Source organism: Pipistrellus kuhlii, unplaced genomic scaffold, assembly GCF_014108245.1.
Source record: "Pipistrellus kuhlii isolate mPipKuh1 unplaced genomic scaffold, mPipKuh1.p scaffold_m20_p_8, whole genome shotgun sequence".
Lineage (NCBI taxonomy): Eukaryota > Metazoa > Chordata > Mammalia > Chiroptera > Vespertilionidae > Pipistrellus > Pipistrellus kuhlii.
The window spans coordinates 18,089,133-18,104,483 of record NW_023425584.1 but is presented as its reverse complement, the minus strand read 5'-3'; the positions used below and the strand labels follow the sequence as shown (position 1 = coordinate 18,104,483).

The window sequence follows — 15,351 nt, the reverse complement described above, 5'->3', positions numbered from 1 at the left end:
GGAGAGGCCCCACCCATATCCACCTGGACCTTGTTCCGGCAGCTAACTAAAGCTAACTAAATCTGTCCCTGACCATGAAATGAGCCCATCCATCAAAGAGCTGGCTGTGCCCTCTTGACGACTGTCAGCAAAGACACAGCACCTACTTTCTATGGTGTGTCCTCAGGGAGCCCACCCTGGCATCCTCGCCAATGAGGAGCCAAGGACTTAATAAGTCTTTGCAACCAATTCAGCAATCAAGAGGCTGCATGCATCAGGTACAATATGAGGAGCCAGGGCTCAGAAACCATGGGATGTTGTCAAGGGACACCAGGGCAAACATCTTCCCCTCACTGGGTAGGACTCAGTTTGCAACAGCAGCAATAACATCTTGGGGGGACTAGACAATCTTTAAGGCCCCTTCTAACTCTAACAGTCCAGAACTTGCAATTTATTATCACCCCTTTTTATAACCTTACTAGAGGCCCAGTGCACAAAATTCTTGCACTGGGGAGGGTGTTCCTCAGCCCAGCCTGCACCCTCTCCAATATGGGACATCCCTCTCACAATCCGGGACCACTGACTCCTAACTGCTCTCCTGCCTGCCTGATTGCCCACTAACTGCTCCCTTGCCAGCCTGATTCACACCTAACTGCTCCTCTGCAGGCCTGATTGCCCCCAACAGCCCTCCCCTGCTGGCTTGATCACCCCCAAGGCTTTTATTAGTATAGATGACCTTGAGAAGGCTACTCTCTGCAGCCCCAATTCCTCCTAACACCCAAGTGGATTTCGTGACCCCTGAGGCCTCCCACAAGTGCTATGGGGGGTGGAGGGGATGCTGTCACCTCTCCAAGAGCAGTCAGAAGCTCCCAGATAATGTCTGCAGCCCTTCACAAGGTCTTACCCTCCTGCTGTGTCCTTCTTCCTTACCTTCCCTCCTGTCCCCTCCTCTGACTCACCCACAGAGGGAACCTCCACTCAGCCTACAAGACCTAGGCACCACACCACCAGCCTGGAGACAGGGGGGTAGACCAGGGCCAACAGCCGGCTGGAATCACTGTGAAAGAAGGCGAAGGAGCACCTACCTAAAGCTGGGAGAGGGCCTGACAGTTGTGAAGTGCTCCCATATGCCAGGCCATGGGCTGTGCCATGATGCACATTGGCTCACTTCTCTCTCCCACACAGAGATAAAAATTATTATCCCTATTTTCCAGCAAGGAAACCAATCTTCTCGGCTAGATAGCATTACCCCTATTGTTCAGATCAGAAAGCAGACTCAGATTGGTTAAGTAACTGGCCTAAGGACACACAGCTGGTTAGTGGCAGGACAAAGAATCCAGTCTCGATCTGTCAGGCTCCAATACCCGTGCCCTTCCCACTGGCCTGCACTGCCCGAGAGGCAACCGACTGAACCTCAGAGGGAGGAAACCAGTCCTGCTGCTGGCTATCTGGAACATGGCCTCAGGTTCCCAGCGCTGCCTCTGTGTGGCTATAACCTTGTATGCAATCAGATCTCAGGCTGCCCTCAATCACCAGCAGTCACCATGGCTTAGATCTCGGGCTGGAAGGAAGCTCAGGGGAAATTCAGTCCTGTGCTTGTCCAGCCCCTAGGGGAGGGAGCTGAGGGACTGTGGTTGATCACCTTTAGTGACCCAGATTTCCTTCCCAAGCAGCCTCCCCTCAGCAGCCAGCACTGGCTCCAGTCGGCTACTCCCAGTTCTGCTTCCACCAGCCCTTGCTCTGCCTCTGGGGTCCCTGGAATCAGGAACAAGAGGCCTGCCTCTTCTCCATTTCAGCCCTGAAGAGATCTGGGCCCTGATGCTATCTCTTGAAGCTCATCAGCCCCTGTGCCCGCCATTGTTTCTCACGGGGACAGGCTGCCAGACCCCTCCTCACCCGCTCCCCTCAACCCTCCACCTCCCTGTAGCTGGTCCTGAAACCGAATACAACGCTCCAGGTGTGGTTTGCCTGGCCAAACAGAGAAACTTTCACCTCCACCCTTTTATATATTATGTTTCTACTGATCTCACCTAATAAATATTGGTTTTTCTTACAGCTGGGACACCCACAGTAAATCATGCCCTTTCTCCATGATGTCAACATTGAGACTGCTATGTGCCTGACTGCCGAGAACAAAGTTCTCTTGTAGAAGAGTACGCTTGAGGAGGTTTCAATGATCTAAAGGCCCAGAGGTAACTGATGAGTAATCCCCTATCTAAGAATCACTGTACACGGGATGCTGGACGAAGATGTGCACTGTCATGTGCTTTGTAATAGCAAAACTGTCCTGAATGTCCATCAGGGGGTGATTGGCTTAATTAACCACAGTGAACTTATTCAGTGGAACACTCTACACTGTAGGGGTGTCGAACTCAATCAGAGAAGGGGCCAAAATCTAAAATCCAGCCTAAATCGCAGGCCGAATGGTTTACTGAACAGTCATGAACTGTCATTGTGATGGAAACGCAGCAGAGTGCAGTGATGACAGCACGGTGCGGGCCACATTGCAAGGCCTGGCGGGACGGATTTGGCCCGCGGGCCTTGTGTTTGACACATGTGCTCTACAGCCATAAAAAAGCATGGACAGACTGCTTTGCAATGACACCGAAAGGTGCCTGTAAGATACTGTTAAGGAAAAAAGCAAAGTACAGATTAACATGTAAACAGGATTTAAAAAACAACAACACATAACTGTGTGTGTAAAATCTCAAAAGTGTATAGGAAAAGCTCTTGAAAGATACACACCAAACTGCTACCAGTAGACAGCTTTAGAGGAGAAATTGGGATAAAATCAAAAGAAGCTCTTATTTTTACCTCCAGTTTTTTTAGCTCTTTTAAAGGGAAATCTAGTTTTGTTTTGTTTTGAATTCATTTTAAAATACAGAAGGGAGGGAGAGGAAGAAGAGAGAAGACAACTTTTCTTTTTACTTTATACTTTTGTATTGGTTGAGTTTGAGGGAGTATTTTTTCCTCCAACGAGCACATGCTCTTTTGTAACTTCTTTTCCCCAATGATCTTTTAGAGGCAGTGGAAGGAAGGGAGGAAGAGAGAGGAAAGGAGGGAAGGAAGAGAGTAAGGAAGAGAGAGAACCATCGATGTGAGAGAACACATTGATTGGTTGTCTCCTGCATACACCCCAACCAGCGCTGGGGATGGAACCTGCAACCCGTGTATATGCCCTTGCCAGGGAATCGAACCAAGACCCTTTGGTGCTAGGCCGATGCTCTAACCATTGAACAACACCAGCGAGGGCTACAGGGAAATTTTAAAATATTTTTTTTTTAAATTTAAGTATCTTGACAAGATTGGGACAACAGGGAAAGCCTATTGTTCTGGCACCAAAGAAGGGTGGAGGGCTGTGGGAGGGTTGGGAGCCTCCTGACCATGCATTTGCTTCATGAAGACAGACAAGGCTATAGGGATGTGAACATAAATCAGGAGGTTAAGTCCAGGAGCAAGGTTTTTAGTCAAGGAATTCGGCAGATGGAGAGTTGGCAACTACAGAGGAGAGTTTCAGCCTGGGACCTGCCAGAAAGGATCTGGCTTCAGGAAGGTCACAGCTGGCCTTGAGGTGGCAATGGTGGGAAGAGAAGCTCCAGGCTTTGGATACCATCCTCAGCTGGGTATAGGTGCCAACCTCCCTGCCCACTGCCCGTGGGCCCTCACACCACGCCTCACACCTGCTTTGCTGGAGGAAGCTGGGCTGGGACAGGTGCAGAGCTTGGCTCAAGGCCACGCATTTCCCAGGGGGCAAAGCGGAACCATCACCAGTCCCCACCCTGTGCTCCCACGGCCAGCAGCCCCCTAAGGAGGGCAAAGAGGGCAGCACAAACAGCCCCAGCTCAGTTTCCTTCTCCCCCAGGCCCACCTCCTCTCAGCGTCTGGGGTCCACAGTGCGCATTCCAGGACTGGAAGCCCACTTCCCTCTCAGCAGCTGGGAATTCAACCAACCAAAAAGGACCTCAACTATCAGTATAGGGACAAAGGCACTAAGCCCAACTGTGGGATAAAGGGATAGGGAACTCAACTGTCCTCCTGTCTCCTAGTCCCCAATATACCCAGAGGCGGTTTCTCCAGCTCTGTAATTCCACTTGCTAAGAGGAAAGATGACAACTTTTGAGAATTCCTTTAGAACAAATATGATGGAAGAGGGTTGAATGAGTTCAAATCCTGGCTCTGCTCCCTTACCAGGTGACAATGAGTGACCTCACTGTCCTTGTTTCTCCCTGTGGAAATGCTGAGGACCAACTAGAAACCATATAGCTATCTGTAGATTTTAAAGTGCTAGCCCATAATGGCTAGGAAAGGGGTAGCTGGGCGGGGGTACGAACACCCAGATAAAAGCCAAATATGTCTTGTTTTAACAGCAAAAGCTGGAAACTACCCAATGAAAAAGAAAATGAGTAAATGCAATCTCATATTAGGGACTACCACAAAGCCATAAAAAAAAATGAATGAACTTTAAGTGACCCAGACCTAGAGATATCAACGTGGATGAATCTCACAAATATATTAAGCAAAACAAGCAAGTGTTAGAATAATACAGACAGTATGATGGCATTTAAGTAACATTTTCAAACATACAAAACAATACTAAATTATTACTTAGGGAGGCATACATTTATAATAAAACTATGGAGAAATGCAAGAGAATGAACTCTAAATAAACTCTATTACCCTCATGTCTGAAAGATCTTACATAATAATAGACAAACATGTAAATTGACTGTACCTCCACTACACCCACCAGCCAATCAGGAGTGATATGCAAATTAACCCAACAAAGATGTCAGTTGATTTGCATACACAGGCACCAAGCGACTGAGGGTGGGCAGGCGTTTCGCCCCCCCCCCCCCCCCCTGGTCTCTCAGGGCCTCTGGGCAGTGTGGGAAGGTGGGGCAGGAACAGAAAGAGGCAGCTCAGGAGCTGGATTATGAAGGCGGTGCTGGCAGCCAGGGAAAGGAAGGCCCATTCTAGCACGAATCTTCGTGCATGAGGCTTCTAGTTCCTTCATATTTTCTAAAAAGTTCATGTTGCTGTCCTCAGAACCTCTGCCCTGGTGACCAACTTGTAAGGCACTTTGATCTCCAGCCTCCAGAATGGAAGGGGGGGTGGTCACACTTGCAGAGGCAGAAGTGGGGTGCGGAGGGACCCGGGTTCCTGAGCTCTCTGACGAAGCTGGCCATGACAAAGGCAGAGGGCAATGACCAGCGCTGCCGGCACTCTCCAGTGTGGGTGGAGACCAAACCAAAGGCCCCTGACTCATGGGCCACCCCCCCACGCCCGCCCTAAAAATACCAGCTCTGGCCTCTTAGTATGACTCCTTGGTGACAAGACTCCCACAGCACTCCTCCCCTTGCCGTCCCCCCACACACATCCATCTGCCTGGGCCACCCGGTTTGTCCACCCCATAGGGACTCAAGGACACAGGGATTGGCCTCGGGGTAAGGTCCTCGGGAAGAGAAGAGCTCCATAGGAAGGCAGCCCCTGCAGACAAAGAGGCAGCTGTTCCCCAGGCCAGTCATTCATTCCTCTAGGAAGAGTGACTCTCCTGGGCTGGTCATGGGGAAAAACATGGAGAACTTCCTGCAACTGGCCGTGGAGGCTGCCAAGATCTGTCTCCAGGGTTGGGGAGCTTCTCCCTGCTTCCCTGTGCCTTCCTTTGCGCAACCCTCCTGAGGACTCGTCATCCTCCTTTCAGAGAAGGACAGGAAAGGAGGGCAGTGGCACAGTTCCAGAAGCACAAAGGGTGGGCGCAGAAAGACATGGCCCTCCAGGAAAAGCTCAGAAACGGCTGGAGGCCCAATCACTGGGCAACCGAATTTTTAGAGCTGGAAGAGGACACCCTGAGGCGGCAGCCAGGGAAACCCCTTCATTTTGCAGCTGGGATGCCGAGGTCAGCAAAGCGAAGAGACCTGCCCAAGGTTGCACGGGATAGCAGTGAGGCAGAGGGGAGGGGGCCCAGGTCTTCCGGTGGCCAGCTGTGCTTCCTCTGCCACACCACCCTGCGACTCTGCCTCTCTCCTCCCCTCTCTCTCCCAAAGTGGTCAGGTGGGCAAGGAGGGAACAAAGAGGAGGTAAGAAAGGAAGGGCCTGCATCAAGCCCCTCCCACTGCCGTAAAAGCAAGCCACCTGTAACAACACTGAGAGGCAGAGTGCTCCCTGACCCTGGGGGAGGGGATCAAGTGGAGGCTGGATGATCACCTGCTGGGGTGCTGGGTGCTGTTGAGGGAACGTGGGCCAGTTGTCCACTGTGCCCCTCACACAGGTAAGCTTCCACTATTCTAATCAGGGATGGAAAGAGGTCTGAGACAAAGCAAAGGATGACCCTGTCAGAGAGGGCGTCGAAAGTCCATAGGTGGCAGAGGGTCGAAGGCAAGTTTTCCTGAAGCACGGACACACAGACCATCCTCATCTTCTCCTATCAAAATCCCTTCAATACGCTTATAATTATCACCATTAGCAAGGTCAGCATTTACTGATGCCTCAACCCGCATCAGCCCTGTGCTGAGTGCTTGCAACACTCTGGCTCATTCATTCATTCATTCATTCATTCATTCGCACCACTCCAGAAAGTAGCAGAATGTCACAGAACCTCACAGATGAGGAAGCAGACCCTCCTTTAGAGTCCGGCGCTCCACACCAGGGGTTCTCAAAGAGCGCCCGGACCAGAAGCAGCATCTCCCAACACCTATTGGATCAGACTCCAGGGGCCACAGCCCAGTGATCTAACCAGACACCCAGGTGGTGCTGACGCCTGCCTAAGTTTGCCAACCGAATGGTCCAATCACTTCCCAATGCTGCCCACAGGGAAAAACCAACACGTCTCTGCCTGGTAGTCAAGACCTTAGGGTTTTTCCTAGCCCAGGTGGTCAGCTTCCCCAACCCAGCAGAACCTTACCCCAAATCTGCTGCTCAGCCTACAAGTTCCAGAAGGGGTTCAGGCCCCTCCCTGCACCTCATCATCAGGCCTGGCCTTGGAGTCCCCTCTCTCCAGATGCCCCTGCCCACCTGGCACCTGCAGACTGCTCCGCACTACAGTCAGACTTACTGCCCGGCACATGCTGGCACACAAGGGCTCCAGACAGCACTCTGGGCACATCCCTCCCCATTCTACTACCAGTTCCTCTGGGGCAGAGCCAGTTCCTATGCACCTGAGCATCAGGCCATATTCACAGCACCAGGCACACGGGCATCAGGAAACGTTTGCTGAGTGTAGAGAGGGATAAAGGGGGATGGGAAAGATGAAATTAAATTAAAAATTTAAAAATGAAAAAAAAAGCCTCGGGAAGCAAGTTCTGATCCTCATTTCAATTCTGCCACTACCCGTCTGGGACAAGTGCCTTCCCATCTCTAGGCCTCAGTTTCCTCAGTTTTCTGGGAAACGCACCATCATTCTAGTTTCTTCCATTCTACTCACCCATTGAACAAAGCCAGCAGAGCCTTACCTTAGACCCTCTTATCTATTATCAGGGATGCACACACAAAACTAAAGAGGCCCTGCTCTCACTCTTCTCTTCTGGGGAAAAGAGAAAGATGAAAAAAACAAGTAAACACTGAAATTACTATATGCCAGACACCAAGTTCTATCCATATACTCTCTCATTCACAAATAAATGAGATTATTTCAGAAGATGACAACTGTATGAAAAAAAAAACACAATCGTTTTATGACAGAAAGTGAAAAAGGGGGCCACTTTGCATAGAAAGGTCAGGGAAGGCCCCTCTGAGAAGGTGACATTTGAGCTGAGACTTGACAAAGAAGGAAGAACCAGCCATAGAAAGAGCCGGAGAAAGGTGTTCCAAGTAGAAGGAACAGCATATACACAGGAAAGGCCAAGCTTGGCAGGGAAGAAGAGCAGGGTCCATGGCTAAACCGCAGTGAGAGCAGAAGTAAGGTGGTACCCAGGGGTACTGAGAGAGGTAGACAAACAACCTCTTACAATTCTAAGGTGCTCAAATCAGGTCGGCCCAACCCAACCCAGGACATCCGGGCCCAAGTCACAAGCAGCACTGGGGGTAAGGGTATGAGTCAGACCCCACGGCTTCCTGGGGCCCCAAAGGACCTGGTGTGGGCATAGGGGCAGGCACCAACCCTCAGCATGAGTGCCATGCCATACCCACGGAACACCCACGGGTCACATAAGTATGAAGAACACAGGACTCTCTCGGCTGCCGCTTTCAGAGGGACATGATCAAGTGCTTCCATGAAGTGCCAGTCACATTATTTTCCCAGGACACAGCAAGGACAAGAGCCTTGGTCAGTGGAAAAGAAACAGGATCCAGGGTTCAAAGCTTACTAGTTTGGGGCAAATCTTAACTTTTGGGGCCTCAGTTTCCTCACCTGAAAATGGAGGCTACTAACAATAATGATCTCCTAGGATTGCGGAAAAATTAAATGAGATATTGAATGAAAAGCACCATGCTTGGCACATGGTAAATGTTCATAAATGTAAGCTGTTATTATTACCACTACTGGATGTTCACTGCCTCTCTGCTGTAAAATAGGGATATTGATACAACATCATAGGATTTCTATAAGTCTGTACTAATAAATATTCCAGCTTCCCAATGCAATATCCATTGTCAGGAATTTAAAAAAAAAAAAAAATGCTGTGAGTCCCCTTTCCTGACCTCTCATCAGATGCCGAATTCCCCTCTCTCATACCCCCATGTTTGGAAAGTGAGTAAGTGCTGCTTAAATTCCATTTTGACTATACTGTGAAATAAAAATGATGCATTCGGAATCCACAGCTTCCCCTAAGCTGTCATTCTGCAAGGGGGTGGGGATGGAGGTTGCAGAGTCTTCCGCATCGTCCACAAAAGTCCCGCCCTCCCAACCAAAACACAATCTGTTGCCCGGTCACATAAACACTTCCATACACACGATTAATGAATGTATAATGCCATCGCTCCCATACACATCACTGTATGCACACAAATGTCCTACAGTGGAGAAGTCAGCCATACATAGACACTCCACACCCAAAATCATTCCCAGAAATTCACTACAGATCCTCCGCACATGCACACAGATGTAGTCTCCAACACTGTGCAAATATGGTCAACAGTTGAGCAGGGACTCGGAGAGGAGTGCCAGCTTTCAAATCCTGCAACCCCCTAGCTGTGTGACCCCGGTCTTCAAGTGCCTTGGGTTGGAAACAAACTGGGGATGATAATACTAATACACACTTTGAAGAGGAATGTTATTTTCCTCTTCATTACCTATGCACACTGCTTCTAAAACTGGTCACCCAAAGAATAAAAAATAAAATAAAATAAATAAAATAAAACCGGTCTCCCACACTTGTAAACACGCTCTCCCCACCGGCTGGTGCACACCGCCTGCAAGCCCTGCACTGGCCTACACGCCGTTTCCAGACACGCTCGCCTCCGCAGTGCGCACGCGCACCCACCACCCTCCGCGAGAGCACGGATTCCCCGCAGCGCAGAGCCCGACACCCCAGGAGGCGCCCCGCGACCCGGCGCCTCCAGCGCCCTCGCCCGGGAGCCGAGAACCCGGGGCCCCCTGGCGGGGCCTGGCCTCCTGCTCCATGCCGGACCACGGCTGAGGCGCTGAGCGGCCGGCCTCAGGCTCCCTCCCCCTCCATCCTCGCTCAGGCCCGGCAGGCTTACCTGAGGGTGCCGGCCTGGAGGGACAGCGCCCTCTCTCCGCGTCTGGCACGGGCTCCAGGGACGCGCCGGGGACGGGGTGGCGGGGGAGCAGCCCAGGCGGCACACCTCCGGCTGCTGGGAAGGGGCTGGGACGAGGAAGTGCCGGGAGCAGCGCGCCCCGCCCCTGGGAAAGTCCCCGGTGATTGACAGGCCTGACGTCCAATCGCGGCGTGCGGATCGGGCGGGCCCGCGGCTGCCGGGGTGGGGCCCCGCGAGGTAAACAGCCCGGGAGCTGAGGTGCCGCCGCGGTGCCCGCCCCTCAGGCCGGCGGCTCCGCTCGGGTCAGGGCTGTTCCTGACGCACTCCCGGCGCCGGAAGCCTCGGGCTCCCGAATGAGGCTGTGGCCACTTGAAAGCCCCAGCGACGGAGCGGAGACGAGCCGCAGAGACCACCCACCACTTCCTGGGGCCGAGGGGCACCAGGCCAGGGCGGGAAGGAACTTGCCAGAAGGCACGTAGCGTTTGGAGCTCCGCCGGAGCTGCCGCTCGGGCGCTCCCGGACGTGTTAGCAGAGCTCAGGTTTGAGCAGAGCTCATAGAAATTTCAGGCTGGAAGGACCCTTCAGGAATCTTTTGCTGCTAGCATGCACTGCTCCAGACACTGTAAAGCACTTTGCACGCATTTAATTTACTCGGCCACCCCACCACCCGCCTCTATAAAACAAACAAACCATAAATATATGAAATAGAGAGGTTAGATTGTCAGTAAGTGGCTGACCCAAGATTCAAACCCAGGTGGACAAATTCAAAGCCGGCCTCCTGCCCTGCCTGCCTAATGTATCTTATACAGCAGGTGGGCCAGGCTGTGGGATTTCCCAGATCCATATGGAGCAGTCGTTTGGTTTAAGGTTGGGAACACTGGTCTTTTTAAGGTCATAATTTTACTCGAAAGGGGGTAAGTTTAATTTCAGAAAGAGTTTGAGGAGCTGTTTCACACAGGCCCTCGTTTTACAAATTTGAGGGATCTGTCAATCAACTGTGATTCTGTGCGAACACACACACACACACAAGCATATGCCCAATCCAAGCATTCTCCTGCCAGGCTCTGTGACAACCTGGGATGCCTTCAGTTACTTTGAAGGTGTTATCAAATTCTCAAAACAGCGCTGGCCGGTTCGGTTCAGGGTGCGTGCTAGAGGCAACCAATGACACATTGATGTTTTTCTCTCTGCCTCTCTCCCTCCCTTCCATTCTCAAAAATAAAAAATCAGTGAAAGACTATCGTTGATGAGGATTAAAAAAGAAATAATTCCAGTTCATTTTAATTATGAAAATAAATACATATATACCCAGATTTTGAAGAAAGGGAGGGAGCCAAGGAATGCAAACACCAAAGCACCATTGAGTGTCACAGAGATAGGGTATAGGGAGATTAGGATTTATAAGGAAGCCTGCAGGCATCCCCTCTGCCCGTTGGGTCCCCCAGACCAGTCTTCGTCCTGTTCTTCATCTGTACACCCCAAATTGCTTCTTCCTAGAATGCTCTTTTCCTAAGCCCAACCTCTCGTCTCATGATCAATGAAATTTACTTTAAAAAAAGAGAGAGAAGGATCTTCAATTATTTACATTTTGTTTCCAAACTATTTCAGCTGTTTTTATAATACGTCCAACTGAAGTCAGAGAGGGAAATAATTCCATTCCCCAAAATACCAGACGACACCTTGGTGGGTTTTTTGGGGACAATGCTCTAGTATGACATAAAAAGGTTACACAGTCATCTTTTTGCCTGTATTCCTACGTTGGGATATTTTTTCTTCACAATTACAACATGTGAGGAAACTCATCTCTTCAAAGTCATGACCGCATCCACCCCTTCCACTCTTTTTTAAGTCTTTGTTGGACTTCAGAACATCCCACCATGTTAAAGGCCATAAGGGGCCCCTGATCACAATCCCTTATTTGACCAGTAGGAAAACGGAGGCTTCAGTGTAGGGAAGGACTCGTGAAAGGCTACGCGTATTGAGTGATGCGACCAGTGTTGGGACTCAGGACTTGGGCTCACCAGCATATGTACAGTTTCCACTGCACCCCATTGGCTTACAGTGTCATGATTTTTCCTACAATCCTACAGAACCTCAGCATTCATTATGAACATAAGGCTATGAATTTAACTAATGGGGTTCTAACACCTACTCAACCACTTACAACCTGGGTGGCCTCTCTAAGCCTCAGTTCCTCTCTGCATGCAGAGATGATAATTGTACCTACCCCTCAGATGATCCTGAGGATAAATGAGATAATGCAAGTAAAGCCCAAAGCTTGGCACAAAGAAGGCATTTGAGAAATGATAATGGCATGTAGACATGGGTTACATGCATTGGGTAGACTATCACAGTTAAACCCAGGAATACATAAACAGCACTTGGAATAGTGCTGCTTTATACTGTTCTCTATTTGTCCGTGTTTGAAATTTTCAATAATGAAACATTAAAACATTTTTTAAAAATAAAATAAATGATGTTGGAAAATTGGACAGGTACATGCAAGGGGGGGAAAAAAGGAACTGGACCACCAACTTACACCATACACGAGAATAAACTCAAAATTGATAAACTGATAAAAGACAAATGTAAGTTGCAAAGCCATAAAGATTCTAAAGAAAACATAGGCAGTAAAATCTCAGACATCTCACATAGCAGTATTTTCACTGATACATCTCCTAGGGCAAGAGAAACAAGGAAAAAATAATTAAATGGGACTACATCAAACTAAAAAGCTGCACAGCACAAGAAACCATCATCAAAATGAAAATAACCCATGTGTGGGGGAACATATTTGCCAATGATACATCTGATAAGGGGTTGATTTCCAAAATACATAAAGAACTTATAGAGCTTAACGCCAGGAACACAAAAAATCCAATTTTTAAAAATGGGCAAAGGACCTGAATAGACACTTCTCTAAAGAGGACATACAGATGGTAAACAGAACATATGAAAAAAATGCTCTACATTAGGGGTGTCGAACTCAATCAGAGAAGGGGCCAAAATCTAAAATCCAGCCTAAATCGCGGGCCGAATGGTTTACTGAACAGTCATAAACTGTCATTGTGATGGAAACGCAGAGGAGTGCAGTGATGACAGCGCGGTGTGGGCCACATTGCAAGGCCTGGCGGGACAGATTTGGCCCTCGGGCCTTGTGTTTGACACATGTGCTCTACATCATTAATCACCAGAGATACAAATTAAAACTACAATAAGGTATCACCTCATACCTGCCAGACTGGCTACCATCAACAAATGACAAGTGCTAGTGAGAATGTGGAGAAAAGGGAACCCTAGTATACTCACTGCTGGTGGGAATGCAGGATGGCGCAGCTAATATGGAAAAAGGGTATGGAATTGCTAAAAAAAAAAAAAAAAAAAAAAAAAAAAAAATTGCCAATGGAACTGTCATTTGACCCAGCAATCCCACTTCTGGGAATATATCCTAAGAATCACAAAACACCAGTCAGAAAGATTATATGCATTCCTATGTTCATAGCAGCATTGTTTACAATAGCTAAGATCTAGAAACAGCCCAAGTGTCCATCCATAGATGAGTGGATAAAAACGAAGTGGGATATTTCCATCATGGAATATTATGCAGCTGTAAAAAAGAAGGGTCTCTTACCCTTTGCAATAGCATGGATGGACCTGGAGATTATTATGCTAAGTGGAATAGGCCAATCAGAGAAAGACAAATATCACATGATCTCCCTTAAATATGGAATCTAATGAACAAAATAAACTGATGAACAAAATAGGTCCAGAGGCATGGAAACAGGGAACAGACTGACAGATCTCAGAGGGGAGGGGAGGGGGGAGTGGGGACAGAAAGAGATTAACCAAAGAACATATATGGGGCTCAAGTGGAAGGGGTAATGGGGGACATCTTTAATACTGTCAACAATAAAAAAATGAATTTTTAAAAATCTTGTACTTCTAACCAAAATACTCCCAACCCTTCCCATAACCGATTGAACTCTAAAATCAAGGGCCTAAAGAAGAGGGAAGGCTGCATATTAAAAACATTAAAAGGTAACATTTGTGGAGTATTTGCTGTGTGCTAGGCCTGCACTTTTACATACTGTATCTCCCAACCATGCTCTGAGGTCAGAACAGTTATCATCCCCATTTCTCAGATGAAACTGGGGCTTGGAGCTGTTAAATGACTTGGATAAGGTCACATACAGCAACAGGTAAATGGAGCAGGAAGATCCAGGCTCTTAAACTCATAACACTCCTAAGCATTGTGTTCTGGAGTCGTGCCAGCTAGCAAGACATAGAACTCAAAATGCCAGACCTTTTAAAGAACAGTTAGAAAGGATCAAACCCAGCCTCTTCCTTGTATAGGTGAAGCCCCTGAGGACCAGAGAAGCAGGGATGTGCCACAGATCTCACAAGTTTGTGATTAGTACTTGGGACTAGAATCCATCTCCTGCTTTCAGATCAGTGTTATTTCCACATGCCCAGCTGATGGGAAATGGAGCTTTTAAAGCAAACAAGCTCATGTATCATTCCATTATGTGAATTTGTGAGCCGGGGCCTTGGCTAGGGGATCAGTGAAACTCGGGGCAAGCCAGCTACGGACCAAAGAAAAGAGCAATCCTGGGTCTGGGTCCCTTCTTTAGATCCACGTGTCCATAGCCTGAGGCCACCCCGGGAATGTAAAACCCTACTGTGGATTCTAGGTGCTTTCTGGTGTTGGGTGTGTGTGTATACAAGAGAGATGTCAGTGATAGTTAAATGAGAAATGGGTGTCACACACGTTTCTGTTGACTGAAGTTGTACTAGGTAATCGCGTGTTTTGGTAAGAAGTAAATCAGTTTTTAATTCTGTCTACCTCCCAAATAACTGAATGAGAGCACAGGCACAAGGGCAGCAAGACAGCTTTAACTTTGCACATTCATTCGGCACCCTGATGGGAATTAAGCCATACACCCACACCTGCTCTTCCTCCAAGAAGCAGATCCTGAGAGGATTAGGGAGTCAGACAGACCTGGGCCTAGAGGACAGCCCTGCCATGGTGAGTCCTCCTGCTGATTGTGTTCTGCCTGTTCCCTCATCCGTAGCATGAAGGTTAGAACAGTGCCCATCACACGGGGTGGAGCAAGTGAAATGCCACAGGGCCTTTTTGCATTGGTGAAAAGCAGCTACAATAATTATGGTCATCAATCCTACAGGGACCCCATGGCCTAGAGCCCTGGAGGAACTTGCCCAGACCTCACAAAGTGTGTTCTTGGAATTGCCAGGCCGAGACGGTTTCTCCTGTTTTCCTCTTTCTCCACCCCAACTACTTCCCCTAGGGCCCTGGAACTAGGGTTTCTAGGGCACCACCAGAGAGAGGAAAGGCAACATGACACTGGGGGTCATTCTGGGCCTGCGTGGCCTCCCCAGGCCCCTCCCACAGTTCCTAGGAGCCTCCCCTGTTCCAGCTCCTCTCCCTCTGGCCTCCCTGTCTCCAGGTCAGGGTGTCCTTCGGGTCTGGGTTTAGATCCAGGCATGCCTCTTGTCATCCTCCCGGATATGGGAAGCGGTCGGCCAGGCCCAGCCCAGCCCCTGAGGGAGGCAGACCCATGGGAGCCAGAGCGATTTCTAATCCTGGGAATCCCTGGCAGGGCCCTGAGAGTAATCAATCTTCCCTCAGCCTCACCCTGTCCTCTCATGCTCGCTCTGCCCGGGCCCCTCCTTCTCCCACCCAAAAGCCACCACCAGTGA

At 49.3% G+C, this 15,351-nt stretch overlaps 1 protein-coding gene and 1 long non-coding RNA gene across 14 annotated transcripts in view; one reads left to right on the top strand and one right to left on the bottom strand.

Annotated features, from left to right (window-relative positions):
- The window catches only part of TNIP1 (TNFAIP3 interacting protein 1), a 50,839-nt gene that overhangs the window by 33,770 nt on the left and 1,718 nt on the right, over window positions 1-15,351 (bottom strand). For 2 of the 13 annotated variants that reach the window (XM_045576615.1, XM_045576618.1), the window contains exon 1: window positions 9,616-9,753. The exons of 3 other annotated variants lie outside the window; for them this stretch is intronic. The gene's annotated coding sequence lies outside the window, so the exon portion shown is untranslated. Of the gene's footprint in view, window positions 1-9,615; window positions 9,754-15,351 lie in introns of those variants that run through there. 8 more of the 13 variants (XM_045576611.1, XM_045576614.1, XM_045576609.1 and 5 more) reach the window with 6 other exon arrangements.
- Window positions 9,896-11,369, top strand: LOC118711546. The gene is made up of 2 exons (XR_004985737.2): window positions 9,896-10,255; window positions 10,695-11,369. It is a non-coding gene; the product is annotated as an uncharacterized LOC118711546 (long non-coding RNA).